This window comes from Haliotis cracherodii, unplaced genomic scaffold (genome assembly GCF_022045235.1).
Source record: "Haliotis cracherodii isolate W230 unplaced genomic scaffold, xgHalCrac1.p SCAF_16, whole genome shotgun sequence".
In the NCBI taxonomy this organism is placed as follows: domain Eukaryota; kingdom Metazoa; phylum Mollusca; class Gastropoda; order Lepetellida; family Haliotidae; genus Haliotis; species Haliotis cracherodii.
In genome coordinates, this window is record NW_027266271.1 from 32,361,448 (window position 1) to 32,368,315 (window position 6,868).

A 6,868-nucleotide genomic window follows, 5' to 3' on the forward strand; every position below is an offset into this window, starting at 1 on the left:
CTCTGGATTACCGTACCACAATCCTCGTGTAAAACCTCACGAGGCCTACAAATTCACTTTGAGAATGTCAACAAATGGTCACACCCATCTGGAACGGCTTGATAGAAGCTGTACTTGTGTTCAGGGCAGGGCAGGGCAGGGCAGGGCAGGGCAGGGCAGGTACAGCCACATAATGTGCAGCCTCGGTTCACACTGCCCAAACCTCGCCCTTCACCTCAGCATGCAATAAACATTCTCATCTAGTCTCGACATACACATTCTGTCACTACAGGGTACCCATTTCCATGGGCACTAAATGAAGCTAGACCATCAAGGAAGACATACAACATGCGGTACAGTGTGGAGCCAGACCATCAAGGAAGACATACAACATGCCCTACAGTGTGGAGCCAGACCATCAAGGAAGACATACAGCATGCGGTACAGTGTGGAGCCAGACCATCAAGGAAGACATACAGCATGCGGTACAGTGTGGAGCCAGACCATCAAGGAAGACATACAGCATGCGGTACAGTGTGGAGCCAGACCATCAAGGAAGACATACAACATGCAGTACAGTGTGGAGCCAGACCATCAAGGAAGACATACAGCATGCGGTACAGTGTGGAGCCAGACCATCAAGGAAGACATACAACATGCCCTACAGTGTGGAGCCAGACCATCAAGAAAGACATACAACATGCGGTACAGTGTGGAGCCAGACCATCAAGGAAGACATACAACATGCGGTACAGTGTGGAGCTAGACCATCAAGAAAGACATACAGCATGCGGTACATTGTGGAGCCAGACCATCAAGGAAGACATACAACATGCGGTACAGTGTGGAGCCAGACCATCAAGGAAGACATACAACATGCGGTACAGTGTGGAGCCAGACCATCAAGGAAGACATACAACATGCGGTACATTGTGGAGCCAGACCATCAAGGAAGACATACAACATGCCCTACAGTGTGGAGCTAGACCATCAAGGAAGACATACAACATGCGGTACAGTGTGGAGCCAGACCATCAAGGAAGACATACAGCATGCGGTACATTGTGGAGCCAGACCATCAAGGAAGACATACAGCATGCGGTACAGTGTGGAGCCAGACCATCAAGGAAGACATACAACATGCGGTACAGTGTGGAGCTAGACCATCAAGGAAGACATACAGCATGCGGTACATTGTGGAGCCAGACCATCAAGGAAGACATACAGCATGCGGTACAGTGTGGAGCCAGACCATCAAGGAAGACATACAACATGCGGTACAGTGTGGAGCCAGACCATCAAGGAAGACATACAACATGCGGTACATTGTGGAGCTAGACCATCAAGGAAGACATACAGCATGCGGTACAGTGTGGAGCCAGACCATCAAGGAAGACATACAACATGCGGTACAGTGTGGAGCCAGACCATCAAGGAAGACATACAGCATGCGGTACAGTGTGGAGCCAGACCATCAAGGAAGACATACAGCATGCGGTACATTGTGGAGCCAGACCATCAAGGAAGACATACAACATGCGGTACAGTGTGGAGCCAGACCATCAAGGAAGACATACAACATGCGGTACAGTGTGGAGCCAGACCATCAAGGAAGACATACAGCATGCGGTACAGTGTGGAGCCAGACCATCAAGGAAGACATACAACATGTGGTACAGTGTGGAGCCAGACCATCAAGGAAGACATACAACATGCGGTACAGTGTGGAGCCAGACCATTAAGGAAGACATACAACATGCGGTACAGTGTGGAGCCAGACCATTAAGGAAGACATACAACATGCGGTACAGTGTGGAGCCAGACCATCAAGGAAGACATACAACATGCGGTACAGTGTGGAGCCAGACCATCAAGGAAGACATACAGCATGCGGTACAGTGTGGAGCCAGACCATCAAGGAAAACATACAACATGCGGTACAGTGTGGAGCCAGACCATCAAGGAAGACATACAACATGTGGTACAGTGTGGAGCCAGACCATCAAGGAAGACATACAACATGCGGTACAGTGTGGAGCCAGACCATTAAGGAAGACATACAACATGCGGTACAGTGTGGAGCCAGACCATTAAGGAAGACATACAACATGCGGTACAGTGTGGAGCCAGACCATCAAGGAAGACATACAACATGCGGTACATTGTGGAGCCAGACCATCAAGGAAGACATACAGCATGCGGTACAGTGTGGAGCCAGACCATCAAGGAAGACATACAACATGTGGTACAGTGTGGAGCCAGACCATCAAGGAAGACATACAACATGCGGTACAGTGTGGAGCCAGACCATTAAGGAAGACATACAACATGCGGTACAGTGTGGAGCTAGACCATCAAGGAAGACATACAGCATGCGGTACAGTGTGGAGCCAGACCATCAAGGAAGACATACAACATGCGGTACAGTGTGGAGCCAGACCATCAAGGAAGACATACAACATGCGGTACAGTGTGGAGCCAGACCATCAAGGAAGACATACAGCATGCGGTACATTGTGGAGCCAGACCATCAAGGAAGACATACAACATGCGGTACAGTGTGGAGCCAGACCATCAAGAAAGACATACAACATGCCCTACAGTGTGGAGCCAGACCATCAAGGAAGACATACAGCATGCGGTACAGTGTGGAGCCAGACCATCAAGGAAGACATACAACATGCCCTACAGTGTGGAGCCAGACCATCAAGAAAGACATACAACATGCCCTACAGTGTGGAGCCAGACCATCAAGGAAGACATACAACATGTGGTACAGTGTGGAGCCAGACCATCAAGGAAGACATACAACATGCCCTACAGTGTGGAGCCAGACCATCAAGGAAGACATACAACATGCGGTACAGTGTGGAGCCAGACCATCAAGAAAGACATACAACATGCCCTACAGTGTGGAGCCAGACCATCAAGGAAGACATACAGCATGCGGTACAGTGTGGAGCCAGACCATCAAGGAAGACATACAACATGCCCTACAGTGTGGAGCCAGACCATCAAGAAAGACATACAACATGCCCTACAGTGTGGAGCCAGACCATCAAGGAAGACATACAACATGCGGTACAGTGTGGAGCCAGACCATCAAGAAAGACATACAACATGCCCTACAGTGTGGAGCCAGACCATCAAGGAAGACATACAACATGCGGTACAGTGTGGAGCCAGACCATCAAGGAAGACATACAACATGCCCTACAGTGTGGAGCCAGACCATCAAGGAAGACATACAACATGCGGTACAGTGTGGAGCCAGACCATCAAGGAAGACATACAACATGCGGTACAGTGTGGAGCCAGACCATGAAGGAAGACATACAACATGCGGTACAGTGTGGAGCCAGACCATCAAGGAAGACATACAACATGCGGTACATTGTGGAGCCAGACCATCAAGGAAGACATACAACATGCGGTACAGTGTGGAGCCAGACCATGAAGGAAGACATACAACATGCGGTACAGTGTGGAGCCAGACCATGAAGGAAGACATACAACATGCGGTACAGTGTGGAGCCAGACCATCAAGGAAGACACACAACATGCGGTACAGTGTGGAGCCAGACTGTCAAGGAACATGTTGATGATGCCATGATGAATCATGTTTCAAGTACATCAATATATTGTTTTTAATTATACATGCATAAATGGGCAAAGCTGACATTTACAGTATGGCTAATTGACCTATCTGACAACCTTCAACAAAACAACAGGGTGAATGCGTCAGTGAGTTGATTTTAACATCATTGTTATTGATGTGACAAGGCACGTCAGCTTGAAGTGGGAGGAGAGCCCAAGAGACTCAAGTCTGACATTGTTACCACTTTGGTAAAACCCTGCTGCAATGGTGCTGACAAAACTAGAAACATATTCAGGTTGAACCCATGATCATAGGTTTCGCAGAGATAACCGAGGGATGCCTCCTTGCCAGGAGAATTCCCCAGTCACTAAGGTGACTGGGCCGCCGGGACCCCTTCTAAATGAAGAAGCAATGTCTGGAAAGGTGTGAGGTCTACCATGCTCCATATGGGTTTATCACATGATTGCTGACGCTGTGATACAAGCCTCATACATAAAGGTATGACTATATGATTGCTGATACTGAGTTGAGTTTAAAAAGTCTTAGATTGACAACATTACCTAAATGAATGAATATTTAAAATCACAATTTGTTTGGATTGACACTGCAGATGACCTGTCAATAAATCTAAACCATTGGTTGTTTGCACGAGCAACAATCCCCACTGGAAGGGCACAATGCCCTACTGTATCAGGGCACAATACCCCACTGTATCAGGGCACGATGCCCCACTGTATCAGGGCACAATGCCCCACTGTATCAGGGCACAATACCCCACTGTATCAGGGCACAATGCCCCACTGTATCAGGGCACAATGCCCCACTGTATCAGGGCACAATGCCCCACTGTATCAGGGCACAATACCCCACTGTATCAGGGCATAATGCCCCACTGTATCAGGGCACAATACCCCACTGTATCAGGGCACAATGCCCCACTGTATCAGGGCATAATGCCCCACTGTAATAGGGCACAATGCCCCACTGTATCAGGGCACAATGCCCCACTGTATCAGGGCACAATGCCCCACTGTATCAGGGCACAATACCCCACTGTATCAGGGCACAATGCCCCACTGTATTAGGGCACAATGCCCCACTGTATCAGGGCAAAATGCCCCACTGTATCAGGGCACAATGCCCCACTGTATCACTGTATAAATCTAAACCATTGGCTCCTCGACATGAATGACGTCGATGATCCACGGGATCCGATCCTATGAGGCACATGAAATATGTAATATAAGGATAGCCTCCTACTTGAAATTTAGTTTATTAAATACGTTCAACATTTAAAAAACCCAACCCATATCGTTGAAACGTTGCCTTCTCCAAAAGTACGTCCCCAGAGATCTGTTTGCAGAGGATATTTAGAACTAAAATAACACAGAATATTACTACAGCTATCTCATAAGCTCAGGCTAACATGAATCAGGCTTTACTAGAATCAAAACGTGAAGAAAATTTGCATCCAGATACCTTCCGGAAACCTTCAACAATCTAAAATTTCCTTGGTAAGTTTCAAACATGTTTTATGTGTTTCACGCTTGATTATAGAAAATGCACCACCCAAAGTTTTACAATATTTTTGGAAGGTTTGTCTAAGATGTCCGGAAGGTAGGTGGGCCGGATTCAAAGTAGGAAGGTATCCGGAAACCTACACGTTTTTACTGTGCAAGTTGAACAAGTACGCATGATTCTGAGGTGACCTTATATAAATTCTCATTCTTGATGCAACTGTTTGTTGAACTGTCCCTGTTTGACATACACATGCGCGAAACAAACACAAATAGTAACATAAGAAATTATTTCAGAATTTGTTTGCGTTTATGGCGGTATAAGTAATATACTATATATATCACGTGACTCGAATTATGTGGGGCCGAGCTAAGAAGGCCAGGCGTTGACTTCCTTGTCGCTGGTTACTGTGAGTTGAGGCGTTTTCTTGTCGTACATGTTGCAACTTTATTTCCACAACCAATGTTAGAAAACTGCGGCAACGGAAATAGTGTGGTCACCGAGTTGGTTGCTGTGGTTACCGAGTTGGTTGCCGTGATACCGTGACCGACGTGAATGGACGGCCTTGGGCGGAGGAAGAGCGATACAGCAGCAGTCTTGTTTAACCGCTAAATGTATGTTGCTAAATGCCGTACGCCGAGCAACAGGTGTAAATGCGGTTGTGAAAGTTTTCAAGGATTGCTCATTCTTTTCGGGGGTAGACTGCAGTTGACCCATTCCTTTGACCCGAGGTAGACCACCCGAGATAGACATAGTTCGGAGGCACCAGCGCCCGACTCAGGCTTGTGCGACTGCTGTGGCAAACAAAGAAAACAATGGTTGGTTTCAATGTTTCTGATATGCCTGCGGTGCGGCATGAGAGATCTTTCACGTATTTCTTCCAACGTAATAATATTCAAATATTAGACAACTTAAAAGAAAGAAATGACTTTTGTTTTGTTATTTTAGTTGAGATTGTTAGTGAGTAAATGCATCGGATGAATCACCCCCTGAACAAAATAATGCAGTTTGCGTGGTACGAGCTGGATGGTGGATGATTTGCAATTACTTGTCAGCGCCATCAAGTTTCAATGCAATCCAAATATACTGAACCGCAAAAGAAACGTCACCATGGATAAATATATGAGAAACCTTATTAACACTGTAAACATACTTTGAGACATATCAAAAAGATGAAACTTGGCAACACTGATCATCAGGGTTGAAGTTAAAGTGGCCCTTGGTCTTCAACTACGTGGTCGGTCTACTGTAGTGTTGGTGGTCTGGTACCGTTGCTGGAGCCTGTATATTGTCCTTCCGTGGACTTGAAATGCATTGGATACGTGCCGGGCGGTTTGTCCAGCTTGCAGTCGTCCAAGGGCTTGGTGTCGCTGATGTCTTGTCAATCTTGGCATGTAGTAGCAATTCAATAACGAATGTATGTTATCAGATCTGGGTGGATTTTTATAGGGCAAGGAATGGGGGAACGCATGTGCATTTCAATTTGCACGGAACTCACATGCATCGGGTTACCATGGCCGTTGTGGTGATGCGTTTGGAAGAGTTTTATTGTCATCTGCTTTCGGTTTTTTATCAACAAATTTCATTTTTCCGGACAAGGTAATGTTAAATACCGAATAGATGAGTCGTTACCCAATGAAAAATGCTGTAACCCAATTAATATAGAAACCTGCGAGTAAAACCTCAATTGCTCAAAACATTATCTGGAGCTCTGACAGCAATGCAAATAACGGAAAAAATAGGTGTTACATGCGTATGTAAGTTACTTTCCAA